Source organism: Nicotiana sylvestris, chromosome 12 (assembly GCF_000393655.2).
Source record: "Nicotiana sylvestris chromosome 12, ASM39365v2, whole genome shotgun sequence".
Lineage (NCBI taxonomy): Eukaryota > Viridiplantae > Streptophyta > Magnoliopsida > Solanales > Solanaceae > Nicotiana > Nicotiana sylvestris.
This window is the reverse complement of record NC_091068.1, coordinates 32384629-32404596: the sequence shown is the minus strand read 5'-3', so window position 1 is coordinate 32404596 and position 19968 is coordinate 32384629. Positions and strand designations below refer to the sequence as shown.

General features: G+C 38.1%; 1 long non-coding RNA gene across 2 annotated transcripts; it reads right to left on the bottom strand.

Annotated features, from left to right (window-relative positions):
* Positions 1 to 865: 865 nt before the first annotated feature.
* LOC104223839 (uncharacterized) lies at positions 866 to 2842 on the bottom strand. Of its 2 annotated transcripts, XR_710228.2 has the most exons (3): positions 2579 to 2842; positions 1945 to 2073; positions 866 to 1250 (listed from the first exon to the last, which is right to left on the bottom strand). It is a non-coding gene; the product is annotated as an uncharacterized lncRNA (long non-coding RNA). The 2 variants fall into 2 exon arrangements; XR_011404385.1 differs by lacking the exon at positions 1945 to 2073 and having other exon boundaries at positions 2579 to 2744.
* Positions 2843 to 19968: the final 17126 nt, after the last annotated feature.

Genomic DNA, 19968 nt, shown 5'->3' with positions numbered 1-19968 from the left:
CCAAAGTTGGTCGGTTTTTATTAATTTTAATAACAAATAAAAAACATAAATTAAATACACTGACCAACTTTGGTCGATTAAATTAAATTAATAAAATATGTTTCCGACCAAAATTGGTCGGTAAATCATTTAAATTCTTCAGATGGTCGTTTTAAGTTACCGACCAACGTTGGTCGGTAATTTCCGACCATCATTGGTCGGTAATACATTCCAACTATCAAATACCGTCCAAGCATATGTGGACGTTTTGATCGGTAATTGGCCATAACCGACCAAAGTTGGTCGGTTTTTCTGGTCAGTATTTAGCGGATTTCTAGTAGTGTTACTTGCTATCAGGGCTTCTTTCTCCTTCTTTAGCCGATGGTCTATCAGAAATAGTCTCTCTGCCCTCCAAGGTGAGGTTAAGGTTGCGTACATCCTACCTTCCTCAGACCCCACTTGTAAAATTACCTGGGTTGTTGTTGTTGTTACTGTAGAATAATTTTATTGATCTTCATCAAATGACCCAAATTTTGCTATTTCAGATGCTCCTACCTATCAGGCTTCCCTACTTAAATTAAAGTAAATTTTCGCTACAGAAATAGTAACGCAATTTGTAGCAAACCCCTTTGGGAGGCTACTACTTAAGAAACAAATCTAATTCCCTACTTACAAAATATTAAAAGAGATATTAATAAAAATATCCAAAGTAATTTAGTAACGGAAATAGGCCCATGCGAAAAGGTTCAAAGTGCAATATATTTTTTTTAACATACACCATAATTTTATTTAAAATAAAATACAATGTCAAAATATTAACACAGGGTGATATAACCCTTCTTGAGCAATCAAGAGATTAAAACAACTTTCTAACAAATTTATACACTCATTCAAAATCACTGCAAGTTTGTATTATACATAAATTTTAAACTATCGGGTATAAAGAAAGGGAAACTAGTTTTCTCCTTTTCTACATATTTACAAGACAAAGTGTAAATTCAGCATATTACAAGACCTGAGTCGTTAAAATACCCTAATACAATAAAGTAGGTTACAAATTCAAGTTACAAGATTTTTTTGGTCTTTAAAAACCAACAAGCCTCCAAATAACATAAGTGTGACATATATATATATATTCTGTATATCCTGTACATCATGTATACGTCCCAAAACTATGCAAAACCAAGGTGCATATGCAAATGTGATCTTCATAAGTTCTTCCAAAAGACTAATTCACCCTGGCCATCTTCAGATTTCATCCCGAACATTTCCTACGATAGAAAACAACTATCGCTAAGCATAAAACTTAGTGGTGCATAAACTTTAGGCTTGGAGTCATTAAATTCTCCAATTCCCTTTTTTTCAGTCATAGTTAACTCAATTTAACATAATTTAAAACAAATGAACAAGTATATCAAACATATCAATATCAAACTTTGAAGTGATTCCAAATATCAATAACACTGTTCAAGAGTCTAGAAAGTGTATACTATCAATTTAAGGAAGTATACCAAATATCCATTTTTCGCCTAGTATGTACGTCGTGCCATCACACTAAGCATAATCATATATCGAGATGGACCGAAGCCCCAAATCAAGTAGGGTCAAAACCCAATAGACAAGAGAATCAAGAACCATATTAAAAATGGCTTCCTAGTTCGTACTTAACACGGACAAGTTCCATAATTCAAGACGAACTACAAATCCAAAGTCAAGATGGCAAAAGATCCGAATCAAGAGGCATGCCAAGATGAGTGACCAAGTCACTGCCACAAGAAGGACAAAGTCCCAACAAGAATGCAAAATGATCAAACTATCCGTACGAATGGGCGATTTAGCAAATTTCTGACAAGACTTAATATAATACGAATATAACAATATAAATTGAAGACAATAAAAACAAAATATCAAGTTATTTCAACATATTTCCAGCAAACCAAAAAGAGTACAAGTTTATACACAAACCTTGATATTTTACCACAAAACAGTTCAATCACAACTTGGGGACGTTCGAATCGTCTACGCCATAAACAAACCAAATCTGTCCACTTCCTCAAACACTTCCCTTTTGATTTTTTTCAAGGATTTATATACCTTAAATACATAATCAAATATCCAAATAAGTTCAATGATTTAACAAGTCAAACTAAACATGATATTGGTAAAAATTACCCAAAAACTTTTGAAACAGAAATTCTGGACAGTATTACCATTCCGAGTTGTGACTCAGTTTTGAAGATTTATAAGGACAAACTAGACTTTATAGTCTTCACAAAAGTTGTAGATCTATGTCTTACCGTTTCAGAGCATCTTGAATCACCACCATATCAATTTTGAACAAAAAGTTATGCTAAAATTACTAATAGCAGTACATGGAATATTTCTTAAACTGGAAATCTGGTCAGCACCTGCCCTGTACGTTATGACTCTTTTTCAGGTATATAACAACAAAAATAGATTTTAATTCCTTCATAAGAGTTGTAGATTTATGAAATACCTTTCCAGAAAGTCCTAGATGACTTAAATCGGAGCTCTGTACAAAAAGATATATAGAAAATACTAGTAGATGTCTAGTATAAAAACGGGTTTAGAAACTTACCAAGAGGAGCAACTTGATCTTCACCAAAAACGAATTTTGTGCGTTGATTTAGTAGAAATCCATGTTTTTTTTTTTGATGAACCTTCAGCTTCTTGTTCTTACGGAGGAGAGAGATAGAGAGAGATAGAGATAGAGAGATAGAGTAGAAAGATAGAGATAGAAAGATAGAGATAGAAAGATAGAGAGGTAGATAGTTATTCTTCTTTGTTTCTAAAGAGTAGAAGAATAGGGAGCTTATGGATAGATATGAAATAAAATGGTTCCTCAACTACTAAATATTCTTAGATAAATACAAAAGGTTGGAAACCCAAAACTTAATTATATACTATATTTAATAAAAACTCGTCAAAATAATATTAAGTGTTACATATAGCAACACCATGGAACTTCCTTGCCAATATTAACACAGCCTAAAGTAAGAAATTTTCATATACTGACCATTTCACATTTAGGAAGTGCAAAGTAAAATATTTCCTCGTTATAAAAAATGCTCAATCAAAAATACAAATATTATAAAAAATTTGGGGTGTTACACAGTTGTGGTACTAACCTTGGTTCCTTTTTTCTCACGAATTTGTGCATAGACACACAAGTTCGTTATAATTTAAAATTGTTACATATAACGCTTTACTACGGTAGGTAGAATACCATAACTATTTATATATAATAGAAAAAGAAAAGAAGAAATAATTTAAATTCGATATCTTATTATATCCAACGCAACAATTTTATTCCAAGTTACTTATGACAGAAGGTTTGACAATGATGATAGGGTGGTATCAATGCCTGCAGAAAAAAGAAAAACCGTGACACTAGTTTTTTGGACAGTATACAGCTGGAAAGAATGACAGATATGCAATATATAGGCACTTGATTTAGTCTTTGATGTTAGACAATCTGAGCTAACAATGGAACAGTTGTGGTACTAATCTTTCTTTCTTTTTACATATTTGACAAATTTGTTCGTAGACATGTATGTGCAAGTTCGTATTAAATTAAAATCATTAGAGCGAAAAATTTCTTGATAGAAATCACTTTATATTTTACCTATTCGGCACGAACTCAAATTAATAGTCAGTGGACTTTGAATATTAAATAGTTAAATAAAAAGAGATTGTATTATATTAAATATAACTTTAGGAATAGAAAATGTCCAACACAAAGATTTATTCAACTCTATTTAAGACAGAGGCGTTTGACAATGATATTGGAATGGTATCTATCTCTGCAGAACTAAGAAAAACCTTGAGCCTTAAGACTCAAGATTTTTGTACAGTTGGAGGGAATTAATGACATATCATCTGCAAACATGGGCATTGACTAGTTTATGATGATAGAAGATCGAGTATTTACGTCAAATTATATTGCTTTATCGATAAAAATAAGAAGAAAAAAATATGTATACTACATTAATTGATAACCGTTTACATAAGAACACATAATATATTTACTATATTGAAGTAAATATTTGACGTGAGTAAATGGTTTTCGAAAATTTGAGCAATTTCTTCACGTTGTTGGCTTTAAGATTGATCAACTCCTTTTTTATTTTACTTTTTTTTTTTTTGCTTTCTTGTTTACTGTCTTTATGTTCTTTTCTTTTCTTTTTGGGTTGATGACCTGTGCTTTTAACAACACCCTGTCACCTATCTGGATGCTGAGTTACACACTTGTTTGTTAGGACATTCTTAAAGAGTTCCGTTGGTTTTTGTTTTGCTTTTTTTTATTCGTTTTTCTTTTTGGTGGTTTTAGACATCCTTAAACAATATAATGTTTATATTCCTTTGGCCATGTGCTATGCATAATTTGTTGGATTACCCAGTTTTTAGTCATTTACAAAGAAGGGTGTACGAGGTAAAATGATGAATGACAGGTGGACGCACGTCGACTTGACACGTGGCAATAAAGACAGGTAGAATATGAGTCAGCAAATAGCTGGCACCGATTACGGGCATATATCGGTGTTGTGTGAGTTTTGAAGACACTGAAACCGGGGACAAAAGTTTAAAAGGGAGATATCGGTTGAAGAAGACATCATTCAAGGAGCGGTCGTTGCAATGAATCTTTGTATTTATACTCAACCGTTATACAACGATCAAGAGAGATCTTTATTCATATTAAAGAGAAACTTGATTTAGGGATCTTGTCTCCCTGAATTTAGCTATACATATTGTCACACCTCCTTTTTCCGCGCCCGCGGGGCGCAGGGGAGTTTTTTCCAATTAAAGGACGATCGAAATGGGATTTATTTGTTTATTTCAGAGTCGCCACTTGGGAGATTTAGGGTGTCCCAAGTCACCAATTTTAATCCCGAATCGAGGAAAATAATGACTCTATATTACAGTCTGCGTACCAGAAATCTAGATAAGGAATTCTGTTAACCCGGGAGAAGGTGTTAGGCATTCCCGAGTTCCGTGGTTCTAGCACGGTCGCTCAACTGTTATATTTGGCTTATTTATCTGATTTTTAATACAATATGAACTTATGTGCAAATTTATCTTTTAACCGCTTTATCATTCACTGTTATTTTTATAGGACTTGCAATATCGTGAAAACATGTCTCGAACCACGTTACATCAATGCACCCGTGGTTATTGACATATCTCGACTCGGTTGAGATTTGGATTTGGGTCACATAAATGTGCACCCGAATTAAGAAAAATAAATTATTAAGACGCGCCTAAGGCAACTAACGCATTGTTATTTTGGGGAAGGCCGTAAAATTTGCTAAACGGCATGTCCCGAATTCTAAGTATTTTTAATATATATGCATTTAGAGGGCCCCGCAGCTTCTACATTTTTGTTTGTCGAGGCTCGTCTCATTTATTATTAAAAGGAATTTACAACGTCATGGAAATGCATCTCGGGCCACGCCACAATCAATGCGCCCGTGACTAAAGACATATTTCGACTCCGTTGAGATTTGGATTTGGGTCACATAAATGTGCACCCGAGTTTAGGGAGATAACATTATTAAAGGCGCGCCTAAAGCAACTAGCGCATTATTATTTTAGGTGGGGCCGTGAAATTTCTAAACGGCCCGTCCCGGAATCTAAGTGTTTAATACATACATTTAGAGGGCCCCGCAATTTGTGCGTTTTCATTTGGCGAGGCTCGTCTCATTTTTATTATTGTTTTTTTTTTTTTTTTTTTATATATAAAAAGGGTAAGCCTAAACCAACTACAATTCGCTAATTTGTTTGTCTCTAAAAGGAAATACTAATTCATTAATTTAACAATGGATGGCTAGTAGGATGTATGGCTACTAGAGAGTGTTTTAAGCTTGACCAACTATAATTAATTATGAGCATACGTTAGAACTAACCCATGTGGCAACCAACAGAATAATGACTAGCAAAATCATGATAGGACTTATTAAATCAATCCGGCTACAAATTCGGCAAATTAGTCACGATCATGAAAAAAACCTTTTGCACAACTTTTCGTCTAGCACGCCAATTTGAGATAGCAGTAGCATAAACACACAAAAAAACTAAAACTCGATAGATTTAAACAAAAATTTCATCATAACATGTATTCGAGCTCGGACATGATAGTAACCGATATCTACTCAAATAAAGATTAGAAACTAACCTCTAATGACAAACACTGCTGGAGGTTTACAATTCATTTATCGAACCGAAACGGAACCATAGTCAGCGAGATGACAGCAAACGAAACCAACGAACTAGAACCTCACATCGGCACTCGAACGGACTTCAAACGGGAAGCCATAGAAACAGTTATCAAAGCTCAAACGGAATAGCTCGCACCATAGACTCGAACGCGAAGGGACGGAGGATGGGTCATGGCTGCTGTTGACGTTTCCAGGTGATCGTTTGGACATGAAGGGTTGGACGACGCAATGCAGCAGCCGCGATAGCGCTGCTCGCCGGGCTGGGGTATGAACGGAGGTTTGATGGTTTCGTTTTCGACTGGTGGAGTTTGACGACGGGTGAGTAGGGGAAGCTGAACGGGATGGAGGGAGTTGGTGGCGCGACGGACAGTGACGACGCAGCAGCAACAGCTGCTGCTCGTCCGGCTGGGTTATGGCTGTTTGGACAATAGGGTGGTGGTGTTTGGACGATGAGGGGGGAGCTGTTGGTCGTGGTCAGTAGGGTCGTTGATGCTGCAGCTGTTCCGGCGAGGAAGCAACAGCTGCTGCGTGATAGCAGTGGACGTGGGGGTGTGACCGGTTCAGTTGACGACGCAGTAGGGTTTTTGGACGGGTTTTGTGAAGAAGACGGAGGAACAGTGGTCGTTTGGGCAGCTGGGAGGTTGTCGATGGTTTGGGGTCTGTTTGGTGGTGACAGGGAGATGAACGGAAGGCTGGGTGGTTGTTCACGGAGGGAGCTGCTAGGGCTTCTTCTTCTTCTCGTTGAAGAAGAAGACGATGAACAGTAGTTCCTCTTTTTCAAATCCAAAAAATCCTCCTTTCTGTTGGCTTTCGTCCGTGTTTTGTATTGGAATGCCCATGAAAATGAGCCCCACGCGTGGTGGGGTTCGAGGCATATGTCCCCCACGCGTGGTGGGGTTCCCCACGTGTCCTGGACACTGTTTATTATGGGCTAGGTCCGAAAATTAGGCCTAAAACCGGGTAGTTTAAACCCGAATATTATTCTTTTGCCCGGACCCGAGAAATAGGAACACGTTGCTTAACTAGTCCTATGTAAGCAAAATAACTACCAAAAATAAGACTAGTACTTAAACAAAACTATATCTTTTTAAATATTTTTCAAGGTTTAAAATAGCTACAAAATATTAATAAAACTATTTTTTTTTTGTAATTTTCGTTTTAAAATATTAAGATAAAATATGAGGTAATATTTTTGTATTTTTTCAAAGTTAAAAATGCCTATAAAACTTTAATAGAATTATTATTTTTGTATTTTTTCGAAATTATATAAGGTACAAAAATAAAGTGCAATTTTTGTATTTTTCAAGTTTATGGGAAATACATAAACTAAAATTTATATATATATTTTTTGAAATTTTCTTTTTGCAACGAAATAAAGTAAAAAATAGTTAAAATAGCTCTATTAGTCCTAAATTAGATATTTTAAGCTAAGAGCGTAAAAATTCCCGGGGAGGGTCAAAAATCACGTGCTTACAGCTGCCCCTCTTTGACTGGAAACACGAAGAGTTTTCCGACAAAGAACGACTAGACGTGTTTTTGACCCGACCATTACTTGGACGGACTACACTTGAGGAAAGGGAGGGAATGTGACCGAGCCCTGGTATCTGAGCTGCCTACATATCCTTGGTTATACAGGAATCAGGCCACGTGTAGTTCGGGAATGAGAGAGATAGTGAAGTGTACCGAGGTGGAGAGCCGATCGAGGTGCCGTTCCGTCGAGGTTCCGGTCCGCGGTCCTGTCATTACAACAAAAATGAAAACTGAAAAAGACTAACTAAGCCTATCAGCTACTAGTTACAAGGATTCCTATCTCTTAAGTCTTCTGAAACTTGGTCTTGAGTCTTGAATGGTGCTTCATACAGACTTTTGGACTTGAACCTTGATACTTGCTAGTTGTAGGCGCTAGTTCTTGAGCAGATCACATTTGTTCTCCACATCCGTGCTTCGGATTCATTCATTTTTCTCTTTTTTTTCTTTTTTTTTCTTTTTGTTTTTTGTGACTAGCTTTTGTTGACCCTCTCAGACTGTTGACTCGCATTCTTGGGGCGAGATTCTTGTTGCTTCTATCTTGGATTGAGTGCTGGGGATTTTTGTTGTAATCCTTCTGCTCTCCAGTGGGTCACTGCTTGATTTTGAAAAATGTTTTTTTCCGTTCTACAGGCGGGTCCCTGACAATCAAACAAACAAAACAAACAAAATTTCCTAACCCAGTTTGTACTGGGAAGGTTTGTGAGTCGTTAGCAAAATTGTAACTCACTTACACTACTGATGCAATGATGAGAGTAAACTAAAGACTAGGCTAGGATGTGCATCTCCTAGGAGTAAAACCAAAACTCTTGCTAGCAAATGTGTCTGCTAAAATAAAAACCTCAATGACTCAAACTAGAAAGTGTGTCTTCTATGGTTGAATCGGACTGAGCTAAACTAGGAAGTGCGTCTCCTAAGGGTGAAAACTTCAGTGATTAGAAACTAGGAAGTGCGTCTCCTATGAATAAAATCTCGATTAGGAAGTGCGTCTCCTACGGGTAAAACTAAACTTTGAGGAAGTGCGTCTCCTGGGGGTACAATAAACTTAGGAAGTGCGTCTCCTATGGGTACAATAAACTTAGGAAGTGCGTCTCCTATTGGGAAAAACTGTTCTTAGGAAGTGCGTCTCCTACTGGGTGAAACTTTTCTTAGGAAGTGCGTCTCCTATTGGTACAATGGATCTAGGAAGTGCGTCTCCTATTGGTAAAACTTAGCTTAGGAAGTGCGTCTCCTATTGGTGAAATCAACTTAGGAAGTGCGTCTCCTATTGGTGAACCTATTCTTAGGAAGTGCGTCTCCTAATGGTAAAACTGAACTTAGGAAGTGCGTCTCCTATTGGTAGAACTAAACTTAGGAAGTGCGTCTCCTATGGGTGAAATGAACTTAGGAAGTGCGTCTCCTATGGTGAAACTGAACTTTAGGAAGTGCGTCTCCTATGGTGAAACATATCTTAGGAAGTGCGTCTCCTATTGGTGAAACTTGCTTAGGAAGTGCGTCTCCTACTGGTGAAACTGAAACTTAGGAAGTGCGTCTCCTATTGGTGAAACTGAAACTAGGAAGTGCGTCTCCTATCGGTGAAATTAACTTAGGAAGTGCGTCTCCTATTGGTAAAACTTAGCTTAGGAAGTGCGTCTCCTATTGGTAAAACTTAGCTTAGGAAGTGCGTCTCCTATTGGTGAAATCAACTTAGGAAGTGCGTCTCCTATTGGTGAACCTATTCTTAGGAAGTGCGTCTCCTAATGGTAAAACTGAACTTAGGAAGTGCGTCTCCTATTGGTAGAACTAAACTTAGGAAGTGCGTCTCCTATGGGTGAAATGAACTTAGGAAGTGCGTCTCCTATTGGGAAAAACTGTTCTTAGGAAGTGCGTCTCCTACTGGGTAAAACTTGCTTAGGAAGTGCGTCTCCTATTGGTGAAACTGAACCTAGGAAGTGTGTCTCCTATTGGTGAAATAAACTTAGGAAGTGCGTCTCCTATCGGTGGAATTAACTTAGGAAGTGCGTCTCCTATTGGTGAAACTTGCTTAGGAAGTGCGTCTCCTATTGGTGAAACTTATCTTAGGAAGTGCGTCTCCTATTGGTGAAACTGAAACTTAGGAAGTGCGTCTCCTATTGGTGAAATAAACTTAGGAAGTGCATCTCCTGTTGGTGAAACTTGTTTAGGAAGTGCGTCTCCTATTGGTGAAACTTGCTTAGGAAGTGCGTCTCCTACTGGTGAAACTTGCTTAGGAAGTGCGTCTCCTACTGGTGAAACTTACTTAGGAAGTGCGTCTCCTACTGGTGAAACTGAAACTAGGAAGTGCGTCTCCTACCGGTGGAATTAACTTAGGAGGAAATGCATCTCCTATGGGTAAATACGTGGAATGTATGCCTCTGTTATCTGGGCGGGCTCCCAATTTCAACACTTTAAAAGTAAAGACTGAATGTATTCCTCTGTTATTATGGGCGGGCTCCCAACTTCAACACTTAAAAGTAAAAAAGACTGAATGTATGCCTCTATTATCTGGGCGGGCTCCCAATTTCAACACTTAAAAGTAAAGACTGAATGTATTCCTCTGTTATTATGGGCGGGCTCCCAATTTCAACACTTGAAAGTAAAAACTGAATGTATGCCTCTGTTATCTGGGCGGGCTCCCAATTTCAACACTTAAAAAATAAAAAGACTGAATGTATGCCTCTGTTATCTGGGCGGGCTCCCAATTTCAACACTTAAAAAATAAAAGACTGAATGTATGCCTCTATTATCTGGGCGGGCTCCCAATTTCAACACTTAAAAAATAAAAAGACTGAATGTATGCCTCTGTTATCTGGGCGGGCTCCCAATTTCAACACTTAAAATAAAAGACTGAATTTATGCCTCTGTTATCTGGGCGGGCTCCCAATTTCAACACTTGAAAGTAAAAAAAAAAAACTGAAATGTATTCCTCTCGTTATACAGGTGGGCGCCTGGTCGTAAAGATATGAAAAATGATATGCCCGCATTATACTGGTGGGTGACCTAGAATATGAAATGAACAGACACAAGCGTATTCCCGCATTATACTGGTGGGTGACCTAGAACAGAAATGAAAAGACAGAAATGTATTCCTCTCGTTATTCAGGTGGGCGCCTGTCTGTAAAACCTGAAATAAAAAGACTGAAACCAACATATCCTATTTGAGGGCGGATGAACCCGACAGATCCTATTTGAGGGCGGATGAACCCAACATATCCTATTTGAGGGCGGATGAACCCAACAATATCCTATTTGAGGGCGGATGAACCCAACAGATCCTATTTGAGGGCGGATGAACCCGACATATCCTATTTGAGGGCGGATGAACCCGACAGATCCTATTTGAGGGCGGATTAACCCAACATATCCTATTTGAGGGCGGATGAACCCAACATATCCTATTTGAGGGCGGATGAACCCAACAGATCCTATTTGAGGGCGGATGAACCCAACATATCCTATTTGAGGGCGGATGAACCCAACATATCCTATTTGAGGGCGGATGAACCCAACATATCCTATTTGAGGGCGGATGAACCCGACAGATCCTATTTGAGGGCGGATGAACCCAACATATCCTATTTGAGGGCGGATGAACCCGACAGATCCTATTTGAGGGCGGATTAACCCAAAATATCTTTAAGACTTGAAAATGTCTTACCTCGAATACTTGCTGGGGGTTGGGATGAATTTTCCTTTTCTACCTTCCCCATTTTTATTATTATTCTTTTTTTTTTTTGTTTTTGCATAGCTTCTTCCTTCAAAGACTACCTCCCTTGATTTACTTACCTGTTGGGGGGTAAAATGTTATCAGCTGGGGGTACCTGACTTCCAGAAAATTTTCTAAATGGAAGGAAAATTTTCTGCCCCAGTTTGATAATATCCCTTGTGGCATGCGTTTCTGCCTCAATGCCATTTCCCTTACCTGTTTCAAATCAAACAAAATTGTTAGTTTAAAACATGGTGGTTGGTTGTGATACTCCTACTGGGATGGCTTTCCCTTGCTCTCTTCCTTTCTCTGTGCTCCACCACTTGTTGGGGATGATATTATGTGCTGGGGATGACCCCTTCCTGCTGGGGGATATCCCTCTTCTTTTGTGGCATAGCTTGGAAACTGGCATTTCCCCGACCTTTTAGTCTAGTATGGATTTCGCCAAATCATGCTCACTGCTTTCCTCGCTTTGTTCATGGGCCTTGGCTTTGAGGTTTATAACCTTGGGTTTGACAAGTATATCTCTCTTGACGCCCGTCAATCCTTTTGTCAATTCCCTTTGCTGGGGATATCTTTTTTGACACTGGCCTCGCGCTTGTTCCTTGCTGACTATACCATTTGGATATACTAGTCAGATCTCATCTTGGAAAGCTGATGGCATATTTTTGAAGTCATTTCATACTTGTTCTGACCGGACAGACTCTATTGGGGAAATTTTTTGTGAAAGGAGAAAAACAACAGAAACAAAATAAAAGACAAAGGACACGATGACTCTTTTATAAAAGAAACTATAAATAAAAACCTATCAAACGCAGATACCGACTCTAATGGCCATGACATGCGTATGTGGCCTATCCTCTACCGTCAATCATCTTTCAAGATCTTCCATTGGCGATTCCCCCTCTGATTCTCAATCTTATTCGACTTGTAGTGCCCGAAGGGTTTTCACTATCAAGTCTCTCTCATTTTGGTTTTCTCTCAGCTTTCATCGCCTTATGGTGCCTGTGAAGGTTTTCACCAATAAGACTCTCTCATTTGTATCACTTTCCAGCTGGGAATTTGGAGTGTTGCCGGCATGACTCTTTTTGTTGGAGATTAGAGTCCTTTCTGTTGTGGAAACAGAATGTTATGTTCGCCGGTAAGAATCTTATTTGTCTGACTTGGCATCTTTTGAAGACTGGTCAGAAGGTCTTTCTTTGGACCGTAATGTGGGTTTTGGATAGGGCTAGAAAGAAAGGGTATTAAAGGCTCAAAAATGAATCGATTTCGGGTTATTAATTACAACCTTCGGAATTAGATTTATTTACAACAAACGCAACTTTTGCCCCAGTTTCTTGCTTGGGGATATTTTGATTGTTTTTTTTTCATTTTTCAAAACTATGACCGAGCCGTGAAGCGCCTACGTATCCTCTTTGAGGAATCAGGTCAAACGTAGTTCCCAATTCCTCTTTTTCATTTCTTTTTTTTCTTTTTATCAATTTTCTTTTCTTGTCTCTTTTCATTTTTTTTTCCTCTTTTTTTTTCGTTGTTGTTTTCTTTCTTTCTCTTTTTTTTTTCGTTGTTACTGATTCCGAACGAGGGGTATGAAAGAAAAATAAATAAGGCTAAAAGGGGTAACGAAGGATAAAGTGTTTAGGTAGCAGAACAAAATGCCTTCGTCATTCCAGTCTTCAAGACATGCCAAGTGCAAACAACACAATTAAACAATAGATTTATAGTCTCTTCCGATGGTGCCGGACTTGACAATTATATTCAACATCTGTTTGTTAATTTGTCAATTCTAAAGCACCGTTGGGCGACACTCTCATTCTCATTATTATGAATGACCCTCATGCCAATTTAGGCGAACCTTTCTTTAACGGTTTTCTTTGTGTTCAACTTGCCCCAGTTCCGCATGACTCGAGCTCTGAATAATCTCAACCGTCCTTATTTCCTTTAAATGGTCTGAATCGCCTTTCCAGGGTTTTATGATTAACTTTTGAGATTAGGCCCAAACTGGGTGCGCATGTCATGTCCCTAGAATCGGCATTGAATAAAAAATGATAACAGGACTAAACAAAAGAAAACTGGAAATAAAAATGACCGGATTTTGCATTAGATTACCGGTGAAAATGGTTTGAATGACCAGACAAACAAAACAACCAGAATAAAATTCTAACCCAGCCTCGACAAAACTTGAACAAACTTATATGACAAAATGGAAAGATAGGAAGGTTTGACACAAGACAATACTTGGATTACAACCCTAAGAATAATCCGAACAACCGAAATGACAACAAAATAAGCCACCAACAGCTTCTCTCTTGCTAACCAGGAACGGAGCGAGCCCCCGATTTTATCAAGAACTGGCATCTTAGCCCCTGAGCTTTGCATCAATACTGCCGAGACCATTACCAGCTTCCATATCTCCGTCAACAAGTTTCCAACAGGATTCGAATGCTTCTGTCATCAGGCCTGATCCTCGCAGAGTGTGCACCATGAGGTGCAAGTAAAGGATTCTGGGTGTCATTGTCTGGCTTACCACAAACCAACCACCTTAACTTTATTTGCAAAACAAACAGGTTAGAATGGACTCAGCCGGTCCTCATTATTGGCAACATCTTTTTTCTTTTTTTTTTTTTTTTTCGATGTTTTTCATTCTTTTTTTTTCATTCTCTTTTTTTCATTCTTTTTTCTTTTGTTGTGGTCGAATCTTATGGAGATTGCCTACGTATCATGACCCCGCATGAATCAGACCTTGCGTAGTTCGTGCCAATAAAAATAAACAATAATGAACATTTTTTCTTTTCACTTTCATATTAAAACAAACTGGGTTTCAAAGGTTTAAAGATGACCTACAAACTTGAAAATCAAACAACCCACCTATTTTAATCAAAAGGTTTACAAACTTCAAAACAAATGGCCAACTTCCTTCTTCCATTTGCTAATTTTAACCAAATGGTTATTTTTGCGAATGTGGCCCCTTCCGAATTTCACATGAATTTTGAGGCCGGGGAGGATTATTTTGACACTTTACAAACTTGTTCATTCTTTTACGAAAATAACCTTTCGACAACTGAAAGATACTCTAAGGCTATTTCGGCAAGAACGGTTTAAGACGCGGCCGAAGCTGGCTCGGCTATTTTTTTTCATTTTTTTTTTTTGACTAAACATCCAAACGGCATTCACCCGACCGTTGACTCTTTGTTTTTTTAAATTATGATAAAAACTTGGTGTTGCACAACACGGCCCTTCAGCGTTTCGGGGACGAAGCTTTCTTAAGGCTGTGTGGGTCCATATCTCAAAATGACCCAAAGGTGGCTGTTTATGCCAAGTCAGCCTTCCGGTGTCCCTTTCGGGAACATTCGGCTATTTATGACAAAACAGCATCACCTGACTTATTTATAACTCTTTTTTCATCGTTTTTCAAATTAGAAAGTCAATACTGCAAACACGACCTTTCAACGTCTCGGGGACGAAGATTTTTAGGCTGTGGGGGTCAACTGGACCAAGTCTTAAAAATGACCCAAAAGTGGCTGTTTATGCAAAGTCAGCCTTCCGGCGTCCCTTCCGGGAACATTCGGCTATGTCTTGATAAAACAGTGTCACCCGACTTCTTTATGAAATTAAAATTTGACATTACTAGACTTATTTACGACGAATTGAAAATCTTTGACATGTTTTTTGTTTTTCATTATTATTTGTTTTTGGATTTTTAGCAAAAAGGTGGGGTTGGACCCGATAAGGGTTGCCTACGTATCTCACATCCGGTGAGAATCAAACCCGCGTAGTTCGGGCTAATAAGCTATTTTTGAGAAGACCCTTTTCCATTTCCACTTTTTTTTTTATTATTATTCTTTTTTCACAACAATCAAATAGACTATTATTTTATTATTTTCATTTATAACAAACAAACGAATTAACGAAAAACATAAAACATTCCTTCTTTTTTGAGAAGGTGGGGTTGGACCCGATGAGGGTTGCCTACGTATCTCACATCCGGTGAGAATCAAACCCGCGTAGTTCGGTCAAATAAGAATAAGTAGGCAAATAATAATAAGCAGATGAACTAACCCTTTTTTTTGAATTTTCGTTTAAAAGAACTACTTTAAAAGAAGCGAGGAAATATTATTTTTGATTGATTTTCTTTTTTAAAAGAAAGACTAATATTTTTTGAATTTTCGTTTTTTTTTTATTCTAAAGAAAAGAAGAAAATATTTTTGAATTTTACCTTCAATATAAGAAATGCTTCTAAACTGTTTTTTTTTTTGAACTTTGAATTTTCTAAAGAAGAATCAAAATATTTTTGGATTTTATATTTATCTATTTTATCTTTTTGAATTTTGAACTTTCTTTTGAAATTTTTTTTTGGATTATATATATACTTATTTTTGGAACAAATAATAAAAGCACATTCAACGCCGGACTCTTTTTTATTTTACTATTTTCATTTTTATTTTGACATTTTCATAAACAGATAAACAAATAAAAACCCATTTTAAAACAAAACCCTTTTTTTTTTTTATTTTTATGGCCAAACAAATATTTTCTTTAATATTTTTTTTAAAACAGACAGAACAATGGTGATTTCTTTTTATTTTTCCTTTGCTTTTAATATAACAAACTAACAAGACATTTTTTCATTTTTAAAATTTCGGCAGAGTTTTGACTCTACTCGGACTGCTATGCTGTTATTTTCTCCTCTTTTTTCACGATTTATTTTTAATGATGACAACATACAAAATCTTTTTGATTTTTCATGCTTTGTTTTTATTTGTATTTTTTTTATTTATTTATTATTTCTTTCAAAAATGTGGCATGGGAGACATAACGATTTTCAAGACTTCTTGGATCCTGCAAATGCTCCCCATGCGCTTTTCCCAACATATGAAGCGTGGGGGACATATGGGAATTCTAAGACTTCTTGGATTCCCCAAATGTTCCCCATGTGCTTTTCCCAAAAAGCAAGCGTGGGGGACATAGGGAATTCCAAGGCTTCTTGGAATCCACAAATGTTCCCCATGCTTTGATTAATATAATAACATGCTTAATAATTAAAAAAAAATCGTGCAACTTTCTTATTTAACGTGATTAGCATGATAAGAAGTGTCATTTGTCCGCAAATATCATTGGTCCGCCAAATGACTCATTCACCCTTGAATAAATATAACATGTAGCACATAGGATGCCAAAGATGGTCTATTATTTTCAGGTTGCTTGTCCTAGACGGACCCAACCCCTGTGTTGAGTCCCCTAAGTCAAATGCACATGATGCAAATAAACGTTCCTACTAGGGATCCGGCATGTGGCTTTGTTATACTAAGTTCATAACCTGGGTATTTGTTCTAGACCTGGCTTACCCGAGCGGACAACTCGAGCCGAGGAGGGGGCAACTTACCGGGAACCAAAAGGTCGTCCGGCTTCGTAACTTATCCGTCCTCTTTCTTATTTCGGGTATTGACACTAACAGAATAGGGAGTCTCGACCAGCGAGCTTCTCCCCGGAGGTAAGAAGAGAAGGGTTTCGGCACAGTTTATATACAGTCCAAATAATATCAAAGCGGTAACAGCAGCATTTAGCACATTAGGCTCAAACATGTAAAAATCAGATAATAAATAAAGCCAAATAATAACAATTATTTTAAGCTCGAATTCTTAACCCTGAACCAGTGGTTCTGGGTCAAATAACCATCCCAGCAGGAGTCGCCAGAGCTGTCACACCTCCTTTTTCCGCGCCCGCGGGGCGCAGGGGAGTTTTTTCCAATTAAAGGACGATCGAAATGGGATTTATTTGTTTATTTCAGAGTCGCCACTTGGGAGATTTAGGGTGTCCCAAGTCACCAATTTTAATCCCGAATCGAGGAAAATAATGACTCTATATTACAGTCTGCGTACCAGAAATCTAGATAAGGAATTCTGTTAACCCGGGAGAAGGTGTTAGGCATTCCCGAGTTCCGTGGTTCTAGCACGGTCGCTCAACTGTTATATTTGGCTTATTTATCTGATTTTTAATACAATATGAACTTATGTGCAAATTTTATCTTTTAACCGCTTTTATCATTCACTGTTATTTTTATAGGACTTGCAATATCGTGAAAACATGTCTCGAACCACGTTACATCAATGCACCCGTGGTTATTGACATATCTCGACTCGGTTGAGATTTGGATTTGGGTCACATAAATGTGCACCCGAATTAAGAAAAATAAATTATTAAGACGCGCCTAAGGCAACTAACGCATTGTTATTTTGGGGAAGGCCGTAAAATTTGCTAAACGGCATGTCCCGAATTCTAAGTATTTTTAATATATATGCATTTAGAGGGCCCCGCAGCTTCTACATTTTTGTTTGTCGAGGCTCGTCTCATTTATTATTAAAAGGAATTTACAACGTCATGGAAATGCATCTCGGGCCACGCCACAATCAATGCGCCCGTGACTAAAGACATATTTCGACTCCGTTGAGATTTGGATTTGGGTCACATAAATGTGCACCCGAGTTTAGGGAGATAACATTATTAAAGGCGCGCCTAAAGCAACTAGCGCATTATTATTTTAGGTGGGGCCGTGAAATTTCTAAACGGCCCGTCCCGGAATCTAAGTGTTTAATACATACATTTAGAGGGCCCCGCAATTTGTGCGTTTTCATTTGGCGAGGCTCGTCTCATTTTTATTATTGTTTTTTTTTTTTTTTTATATATAAAAAGGGTAAGCCTAAACCAACTACAATTCGCTAATTTGTTTGTCTCTAAAAGGAAATACTAATTCATTAATTTAACAATGGATGGCTAGTAGGATGTATGGCTACTAGAGAGTGTTTTAAGCTTGACCAACTATAATTAATTATGAGCATACGTTAGAACTAACCCATGTGGCAACCAACAGAATAATGACTAGCAAAATCATGATAGGACTTATTAAATCAATCCGGCTACAAATTCGGCAAATTAGTCACGATCATGAAAAAAACCTTTTGCACAACTTTTCGTCTAGCACGCCAATTTGAGATAGCAGTAGCATAAACACAAAAAAAACTAAAACTCGATAGATTTAAACAAAAATTTCATCATAACATGTATTCGAGCTCGGACATGATAGTAACCGATATCTACTCAAATAAAGATTAGAAACTAACCTCTAATGACAAACACTGCTGGAGGTTTACAATTCATTTATCGAACCGAAACGGAACCATAGTCAGCGAGATGACAGCAAACGAAACCAACGAACTAGAACCTCACATCGGCACTCGAACGGACTTCAAACGGGAAGCCATAGAAACAGTTATCAAAGCTCAAACGGAATAGCTCGCACCATAGACTCGAACGCGAAGGGACGGAGGATGGGTCATGGCTGCTGTTGACGTTTCCAGGTGATCGTTTGGACATGAAGGGTTGGACGACGCAATGCAGCAGCCGCGATAGCGCTGCTCGCCGGGCTGGGGTATGAACGGAGGTTTGATGGTTTCGTTTTCGACTGGTGGAGTTTGACGACGGGTGAGTAGGGGAAGCTGAACGGGATGGAGGGAGTTGGTGGCGCGACGGACAGTGACGACGCAGCAGCAACAGCTGCTGCTCGTCCGGCTGGGTTATGGCTGTTTGGACAATAGGGTGGTGGTGTTTGGACGATGAGGGGGGAGCTGTTGGTCGTGGTCAGTAGGGTCGTTGATGCTGCAGCTGTTCCGGCGAGGAAGCAACAGCTGCTGCGTGATAGCAGTGGACGTGGGGGTGTGACCGGTTCAGTTGACGACGCAGTAGGGTTTTTGGACGGGTTTTGTGAAGAAGATGGAGGAACAGTGGTCGTTTGGGCAGCTGGGAGGTTGTCGATGGTTTGGGGTCTGTTTGGTGGTGACAGGGAGATGAACGGAAGGCTGGGTGGTTGTTCACGGAGGGAGCTGCTAGGGCTTCTTCTTCTTCTCGTTGAAGAAGAAGACGATGAACAGTAGTTCCTCTTTTTCAAATCCAAAAAATCCTCCTTTCTGTTGGCTTTCGTCCGTGTTTTGTATTGGAATGCCCATGAAAATGAGCCCCACGCGTGGTGGGGTTCGAGGCATATGTCCCCCACGCGTGGTGGGGTTCCCCACGTGTCCTGGACACTGTTTATTATGGGCTAGGTCCGAAAATTAGGCCTAAAACCGGGTAGTTTAAACCCGAATATTATTCTTTTGCCCGGACCCGAGAAATAGGAACACGTTGCTTAACTAGTCCTATGTAAGCAAAATAACTACCAAAAATAAGACTAGTACTTAAACAAAACTATATCTTTTTAAATATTTTTCAAGGTTTAAAATAGCTACAAAATATTAATAAAACTATTTTTTTTTGTAATTTTCGTTTTAAAATATTAAGATAAAATATGAGGTAATATTTTTGTATTTTTTCAAAGTTAAAAATGCCTATAAAACTTTAATAGAATTATTATTTTTGTATTTTTTCGAAATTATATAAGGTACAAAAATAAAGTGCAATTTTTGTATTTTTCAAGTTTATGGGAAATACATAAACTAAAATTTATATATATATTTTTTGAAATTTTCTTTTTGC